Source organism: Zea mays, chromosome 1 (genome assembly GCF_902167145.1).
Source record: "Zea mays cultivar B73 chromosome 1, Zm-B73-REFERENCE-NAM-5.0, whole genome shotgun sequence".
NCBI lineage: Eukaryota > Viridiplantae > Streptophyta > Magnoliopsida > Poales > Poaceae > Zea > Zea mays.
The window spans coordinates 299,167,695-299,177,227 of record NC_050096.1 but is presented as its reverse complement, the minus strand read 5'-3'; positions in this window follow the sequence as shown (position 1 = coordinate 299,177,227).

Below are 9,533 nucleotides of genomic sequence, written 5' to 3'. Positions count from 1 at the left end.
ACGGAAAGTAATGGAGTATGTTTGGAAATACGAGGATAGCGTAGAGGGATCTTACTAAACTTCTTGCGCTCATGGCGCTTAGAAGTTACGGACGGCGTGTCGGAGCCGGAGGTGGATGGCGACGAAGAATCGGTCTCGTAGTAGACCACTTTCTTCATTTTCTTCTTCTTGTCACCACTCCGGTGCGACTTGACACGGGGAGGTGATTCCTCCCTCTTCTTGTTGTCAGACTCCCCCGATGGAGCCTTCCAGTGGCTTGTGGTGGGCTTCTCGCCGGTCACCATCTCCTTCTTGGCGTGATCTCCCGACATCACTTCGAGCAGTTAAGCTCTAATGAAGTACCGGGCTCTGATACCAATTGAAAGTCGCCTAGAGGGGGGTGAATAGGCAAATCTGAAATTTATAAACTTAAGCACACACCACAAGTCGGGGTTAGCATTAGAAATATAAACGAGTCCGAAAGAGAGGGTGAAAACAAATCACAAGAGAATAAGAGCGGATGACACGGTGATTTGTTTTACCGAGGTTCGGTTCTTGCAAACCTACTCCCCGTTGAGGTGGTCACAAAGACCGGGTCTCTTTCAACCCTTTCCCTATCTCAAATGGTCACCTAGACCGAGTGAGCCTTTCTCTTCAATCAAATGGGACACTAAGTCCACTACAAGGACCACCACAACTTGGTGTCTCTTGTTTTGATTACAAGTGAGTTGAACACAAGAAAGAAGGAAGAAGAAAAGCAATCCAAGCGCAAGAGCTCAAATGAACACAAAAGTCTCTCTCTCTAGTCACTAATTTGTTTGTAGTGATTCCGGACTTGGGAGAGGATTTGATCTCTTTGTTTGTGTCTTGTATTGAATGCTATAGCTCTTGTATGAGGTTTGAAGGCTGAAAACTTGGATGCAATGAATGGTGGGTGGTTGGGGGTATTTATAACCCCAACCACCAAAATAGCCGTTGGTGAAGGCTGCTGTCGCATGGCGCACCAGACAGTCCGGTGCGCCACCGGACACTGTCCGGTGCGCCAGCCATGTCACCCGACCGTTGGAGCTTCTGACTTCTCGGCCACCGGACAGTCCGGTGGTGCACTAGACAGTCACTATTCATTGTTCGGTGCGCCTTCTGGCGCTGCTCTGACTTCTGCGTGCGCAGGCGCGCACAGTAGCGTTGCACTGTAGCATTGCAGTCGACCGTTGGCGCTGTGTAGCCGTTACTCCGCTGGCACACCAGACAGTCCGGTGAATTATAGCGGAGCGGCTCCCAAAATTCTCGAAGGTGAGTAGTTTGGAGTTGAGCTCCCTGGTGCACCGGACACTGTCCGGTGGCACACCGGACAGTCCGGTGCGCCAGACCAGGGCACACTTCGGTTGTCTTTTGCTCTTTTTATTTGAACCCATTCTTGGTCTTTTTATTGGTTTCTTGTGAACCTTTGGCACCTGTAGAACTCATAATCTAGAGCAAACTAGTTAGTCCAATTATTTGTGTTGGGCAATTCAACCACCAAAATCAATTAGGAAAAGGTGTAAGCCTATTTCCCTTTCAGGGCACCTTCATCAGCCAAACGAAGTACATTCAAGACATACTCACCAAGTTTGGAATGAAGGATGCCAAGCACATCAAGACACCCATGGGAACCAATGGGCATCTCAATCTCGAAACGGGAGGTAAATCCGTAGATCAAAAGGTATACCAATCGATGATAGGATCTTTACTCTATTTATGTGCATCTCGATCGGTTATTATGCTTTCCGTATGCATGTGTGCAAGATTCCAAGCCGGTCCTAAGGAAGTTCACCTTAGGGCCGTGAAAAGAATCTTAAGATATTTAGTTCATACACCTAAGTTTGGTCTTTGGTACCCCAAGGGATCCACTTTTGATTTAATAGGTTATTCAGATGCTGATTGGGCAGGGTGTAAAATTGATAGAAAGAGCACATCAGGGACTTGTCAGTTCTTGGGAAGATCCCTGGTGTCTTGGGCTTCAAAGAAACAAAATTTTGTAGCTCTTTCTACCGCTGAAGTCGAGTACATTGTCGCAGGCCATTGTTGCGCGCAATTGCTTTGGATGAGGCAAACCCTTGGGGACTATGGCTACAAATTAACCAAAGTCCCTCTCCTATGTGATAATGAGAGTGCAATCCGGATGGCTGATAATCCCGTTGAGCACAGCCGCGGTAAGCACATAGCCATTTGATATCACTTTTTGAGGGATCACCAACAAAGGGGGATATTGAAAGTCGCCTAGAGGGGGGTGAATAGGCAAATATGAAATTTATAAAGTTTAAGCACAACTACAAGCTGGGGTTAGCGTTAGAAATATAATCGAGTCCAAAAGAGAAGGCGAAAAATAAATCACAAGCAAATAGTGAGAGTGACATGATGATTTGTTTTACCGAGGTTCGGTTCTTGCAAACCTACTCCCCGTTGAGGTGGTCACAAAGACCGGGTCTCTTTCAACACTTTCCCTCTCTCAAACGGTCACTTAGACCGAGTGAGCTTTTCTGCTCAATCAATTGGGACACTTAGTCCCCACAAGGACCACCACACAATTGGTGTCTCTTGCTTTGATTACAAAGATCTTGGGAACAAGAAATGGGGAAGAAGAAAAGCGATCCAAGTGCAAGAGCTCAAAAGAACACGACAAAACTCTCTCTTCTAGTCACTAATTGCTTTGAGTGGAATTGAGACTTGGAGAGATTTTGATTCAATCTATTTGTGTCTTGTATTGAATGCACTAGCTCTTGTATTGAATATGTTGGCTGAAAACTTGGATACCTTGAAGTGTGGTGGTTGGGGGTATTTATAGCCCCAACCACCAAAGTGGTCGTTGGGGAAGGCTGCTGTCGGAGGGCGCACCGGACAGTCCGGTGCACCACCGGACACTGTCCGGTGCGCCAGCCACGTCACCCAATCGTTAGGGTTCGACCGTTGGAGCTCTAACAGGTGGGGTCACCGGACAGTCCGGTGGTGCACCGGACAGTCAATATTCACTGTCCGGTGCACCTTCTGGCGCCTGCTCTGACTCTGCGCGTGCTGTCCGCGCACTGTGCACGCACTGTTCACTTTTGCAGACGACCGTTGGCGCTGTTAGCCGTTGCTCCGCATGGCACACCGGACAGTCCGGTGCCACACCAGACAGTCCGGTGAAGTATAGCGGAGTGGCTCCCCAAATTCCCGAAGCTAGCAAGTTGGAGTTGGTCTACCCTGGTGCACCGGACAATGTCCGGTGGCACACCGGACAGTCCGGTGCGTCAGACCAGGGAAACCTTCGGTTGGTTTTGCTCCTTTCTATTTGAACCCTTTCTTGGACTTTTTATTGGTTTGTGTCAAACCTTTGGCACTTGTAGAACTTATAATCTAGAGCAAACTAGTTAGTCCAATTATTTGGGTTGGGCAATTCAACCACCAAAATCATTAAGGAAAAGGTTTGACCCTATTTCCCTTTCAAACTCCCCTTTTTGGTGATTGATGCCAACACAAACCAAAGCAAATATAGAAGTGCAGAATTGAACTAGTTGCATAAGGTAAGTGCAAAGGTTACTTGGAATTAAACCAATTTATACATTCATAGGATATGCATGGATTGCTTTATTTCTTTTAACATTTTGGACCACACTTGCACCACTTGTTTTGTTTTTGCAAACTCTTTTGGAAATTCTTTTCAAAGTCTTTTTGCAAATAGTCAAAGGTAAATGAATAAGATTTTGAGAAGCATTTTTAAGATTTGAAATTTTCTCCCCCTGTTTCTAATGCTTTTCCTTTGACTAAACAAAACTCCCCCTCAATGAAATTCTCCTCTTAGTGTTCAAGAGGGTTTTAGATATTAATTTTGAAGGAGGTCATACCAATTTGAAATTATATCAAAAATAAGATACCAATTGAAAAACTTCTTTAATACCAATTGAAAGACTACATTTACACATTTTTTGAAATTGGTGGTGGTGCAGTCCTTTTACTTTGGGCTAATACTTTCTCCCCCTTTGGCATGAATCGCCAAAAAACGGATACTTTGTGAGTGAAATATAAGCCCTTACATTACTTTCTCTCCCCCTTTGGCAAACAATAAATGAGTGAAGATTATACCAAATTGGAGAGCGGTGTGGAGTGACGGCGAAGGGTAAATACGATGGAGTGGAGTGGAATCCTTGTCTTCGCCGAGGACTCCATTTCCCTTTCAATCTATGACTTAGCATGAAATACACTTTAAAACCACATTAGTCATAGCCTAAGTTTGATGATCAAAGGTACATAAATGAGCTATGTGTGCAAAATATCAATCAAAATTCCTAGAATCCAGAATGTTTAGCTCATGCCTAAGTTTGGTAAAAGTTTTCTCATCTAAAGGCTTGATAAAGATATCGGCTAATTGTTCTTTGGTGCTAACATATGCAATCTCGATATCCCCCTTTGTTGGTGATCCCTCAAAAAGTGATACTGAATGGCTATGTGCTTAGTGCGGCTGTGCTCAACGGGGTTATCCGTCATGCGGATTGCACTCTCATTATGACATAGGAGAGGAACTTTGGTTAATTTGTAACCATAGTCCCTAAGGGTTTGCCTCATCCAAACAATTGTGCGCAACAATGTCCTGCGGCAATATACTCGGCTTCGGCAGTAGAAAGAGCTACTGAGTTTTGTTTCTTTGAAGCCCAAGACACCAAGGATCTTCCCAAGAACTGACAAGTCCCTGATGTGCTCTTTCTATCAATTTTACACCCTGCCCAATCAGCATATGAATAACCTATTAAATCAAAAGTGGATCCCTTAGGGTACCAAAGACCAAACTTAGGTGTATGAATTAAATATCTCAAGATTTGTTTTACGATCCTAAGGTGAACTTCCTTAGGATCGGCTTGGAATATTGCACACATGCATACAGAAAGCATAATATCCGGTCGAGATGCACATAAATAGAGTAAAGATCCTATCATCGACCGGTATACCTTTTGATCTATGGATTTACCTCCCGTGTCGAGGTCGAGATGCCCATTTGTTCCCATGGGTGTCTTGATGGGCTTGGCATCCTTCATCCCAAACTTGGTGAGTATGTCTTGAATGTACTTCATTTGGCTGATGAAGGTGCCCTCTTGGAGTTGCTTGACTTGAAATCCTAGAAAATACTTCAACTCCCCCATCATAGACATCTCGAATTTTTGAATCATGATCCTACTAAACTCTTCACAAGTAGATTTGTTAGTAGACCCAAATATGATATCATCAACATAAATTTGGCATACAAACAAATCATTTGCAATTGTTTTAGTAAAGAGAGTAGGATCGGCTTTTCCGACTTTGAAGCCATTAGCGATAAGAAAATCTCTTAGGCATTCATACCATGCTCTTGGGGCTTACTTGAGCCCATAAAGAGCCTTGGAGAGTTTATAGAAATGGTTAGGGTACTCACTATCTTCAAAGACGGGAGGTTGCTCAACATAGACCTCCTCCTTGATTGGTCCATTGAGGAAGGCACTCTTCACGTCCATTTGATAAAGCTTGAAGCCATGGTAAGTAGCATAGGCAAGTAATATGGAATTGACTCAAGTCTAGCTATGGGTGCATATGTTTCACCGAAATCCAAACCTTCGACTTGTGAATATCCCTTGGCTACAAGTCGAGCTTTGTTACTTGTCACCACACCATGCTCATCTTGCTTGTTGCGGAAGACCCACTTGGTTCCTACAACATTTTGGTTAGGACGTGGAACTAAATGCCATACCTCATTCCTCGTGAAGTTGTTGAGTTCCTCTTGCATTGCCAACACCCAATCCGAATCCCTTAATGCGTCTTCCACCCTATATGGCTCAATAGAAGACATAAAGGAGTAATGTTCATAAAAATGAGCAACACGAGATCGAGTGGTTACCCCCTTATGAATATCGCCGAGGATGGAGTTCACGGGGTGATCTCGTTGTATTGCTTGGTGGACTCTTGGGTGTGGCGTTCTTGGACCCTCATCATCTTCCTTGTCTTGATCATTAGCATCTCCCCCTTGATCATTATCCTCTTCTTGAGGTGGCTCATCTTGATCTTCATTTTCATCATTTTGAGCTTGATCCTCATCTTGAGTTGGTGGAGATGCTTGCATGGAGGAAGATGGTTGATCTTGTGCTTGTGGAGGCTCTTTGGATTCCTTAGGGCACATCCCCAATGGACATGTTCCTTAGCGCGACGCATGGAGCCTCTTCATCATCTAGCTCATCAAGATCAACTTTCTCTACTTGAGAGTCATTAGTATCATCAAATACAATGTCACAAGAAACTTCAACTAGTCTAGTGGACTTGTTAAAGATTCTATATGCCCTTGTGTTTGAGTCATAACCAAGTAAAAAACCTTCTACAGCCTTAGGAGCAAATTTAGATTTTCTACCTCTTTTAACAAGAATAAAACATTTGCTACCAAAGACTCTAAAATATGAAACATTGGGCTTTTTACCGGTGAGGATTTCATACGATGTCTTCTTGAGGATTCGGTGAAGGTAGAGACGGTTGATGGCGTAGCAAGCGGTGTTGATTGCTTCCGCCCAAAACCGGTCCGAAGTCTTGTACTCATCAAGCATGGTCCTCGCCATGTCAAGTAGAGTTCTATTCTTCCTTTCCACTACACTATTTTGTTGTGGAGTGTAGGGAGAAGAGAACTCATGCTTGATGCCCTCGTCCTCAAGAAAGCCTTCAATTTGAGAGTTCTTGAACTCCGTCCCATTGTCGCTTCTAATCTTTTTGATCCTTAAGCCGAACTCATTTTGATCCCGTCTCAAGAATCCCTTTAAGGTCTCTTGGGTTTGTGATTTTTCCTGCAAAAAGAAGACCCAAGTGAAGCAAGAATAATCATCCACAATAACTAGACAGTACTTACTCCCGCCGATGCTTATGTAAGCAATCGGGCCTAATAGATCCATGTGGAGTAGCTCAAGCGGCCTGTCAGTCATCATGATGTTCTTATGTGGATGATGAACACCAACTTGCTTCCCTGCTTGACATGCGCTACAAATCCTGTCTTTCTCAAAATGAACATTTGTTTGTCCCAAAATGTGCTCTCCCTTTAGAAGTTTATGAAGATTCTTCATCCCAACGTGGGCTAGTCGGCGATGCTAGAGCCAACCCATGTTAGTCTTAGCAATTAAGCAAGTGTTGAGTTCAGCTCTATTAAAATCAACTAGGTATAGCTAACCCTCTAACACTCCCTTAAATGCTACTGAATCATCACTCCTTCTAAAGACAGTAACACCTATATCCGTAAAAAGACAATTGTAGCCCATTTTGCATAATTGAGAAATTGAAAGCAAGTTATAGTCTAAAGAATCTACAAGAAAAACATTGGAAATAGAATGGTCAGAAGATATAGCAATTTTACCGAGTCCTTTGACCAAACCTTGATTTCCATCCCCGAATGTGATAGCTCTTTGGGGATCATGGTTTTTCTCATAGGAGGAGAACATTCTTTTCTCCCCAGTTATGTGGTTTGTGCACCCGCTATCAATTATCCAACTTGAGCCCCCGGATGCATAAACCTACAAAACAAATTTAGGCCTTGTTCTTAGGTACCCAGACTGTCTTGGGTCCTTTCACATTAGAAACAAGCACCTTGGGTACCCAAACACAAGTTTTTGAGCCATTGTGTTTGACCCCAACATATTTGGCAACTACTTTGCCTGATTTGTTAGTTAAAACATATGAAGCATGAAAAATCTTAAATGAAATAATAGGCTCATTTGATGCAAAATGAGTTTTCCTTTTAGGAAATTTATCATGAGTGGATTGCCTAGAACTAGATGCCTCACTCTTATACATAAAAGCATGATGAGAGCCAGAGTGCGACTTCCTAGAATGAATTCTCCTAATTTTGTGCTCGGGATAACCAGTAGGGTATAAAATGTAACCCTCGTTATCCTGAGCCATGGGAGCTTTGCCCTTAACAAAGTTAGATAATTTCTTAGGGGCATTAAGCTTGACATTGTCTCCCTGTTGGAAGCCAATGTCATCCTTAATGTCTGGGTGTCTCCCACTATAGAGCATACTTCTAGCAAATTTAAATTTTTCATTTTCTAAGTCATGCTCATTAATCTTAGCACTAAGTTGTGCTATGTGATCATTTTGTTGTTTAATTAAAGCTAGGTGATCATGTATAGCATCAACATTAATATCTCTACATCTAGTGCAAATAATAACATGCTCAATGGTAGATGTAGAGGGTTTGCAAGCATTTAATTCATCAATCTTAGAATGTAAAATAGCATTCTCATTTCTAAGATTGGAAATATAAATATTACAAACATTTAAATCTTTAGCCTTAGCAATTAATTTTTCATTCTCAATTTTAAGGCTAGAGAGTGATTCATTCAACTTATCAATCTTAGTAATCAAACTAGCATTATCATTTCTAAGACTAACAATTGAATCATCACAAACATTTAACTTCTCAACCTTAGCAATTAATTTTGCATTTTCATTTCTAAGGTTTGAGATAATATCATGGCAAGTGCTTAGCTCACTAGTCAATTTTCACACTTTTCTACTTCCTGAGCATAAGCATTTTTAACCTTAACATGCTTCTTATTTTCCTTAATAAGGAAGTTCTCTTGGCTATCCAAAAGTTCATACTTCTCATGAATAGCTCCTATCAATTCATTTAACTTTTCTTTTTGTTGCATGTTGAGGTTGGCAAAAAGGGCAAGCAAATTATCCTCATCATCACTAGAGTTCTCCTCATCACTAGATGCTGCATATTTAGTGGAGGCTCTAGATTTTACCTTCTTTTTGCCGTCCTTTGCCATGAGGCACTTGTGGTCGACATTGGGGAAGAGGAGGCCTTTATTGACGGTGATGTTGGCGGCGTCCTCGTCGGAGGAGGAGTCGGTGGAGCTCTCGTCAGAGTCCCATTCTCGACAAACATGGGCATCGCCACCCTTCTTCTTGTAATACTTCTTCTTCTCCTTCCTTCTTCCCTTCTTGTCGTCGCCCCTATCACTATCACTTGATAATGGATATTTAGCAATGAAATGACCGGGCTTACCACACTTGTAGCAAACTTTCTTGGAGCGGGGCTTGTAGTCTTTCCCCCTCCTTTGCTTGAGGATTTGGCGGAAGCTCTTGATGATGAGCGTCATCTCCTCATTGTCGAGCTTGGAGGCGTCAATGGGGAGCCACTTGACGTAGACTCTTCTTTCTTCTCCTCCGTCGCTTTGAATGCAACGGGTTGCACCTCGGGTGTGGAGGTGGCGCCTCGCTCGATGATTTGTTTGGAGCCTTTGATCATCAATTCAAAGCTCATAAACTTTCCTATCACTTCCTTGGGAGACATTAGTTTATATCTAGGATCACCACGAATTAATTGAACTTGAGTAGGGTTAAGAAACGAGTGATCTAAGAATAACCTTGACCATTTCATGGTCATCCCATTTGATGCTCCCGAGGTTGCGCACTTGGTTCACCAAGGTCTTTAGCCGGTTGTACATGGCTTGTGGCTCCTCTCCTTGGTTGAGCATAAATCGACCGAGCTCCCCCTCGATCGTTTCCCGCTTGGTGATCTTGGTCACCTC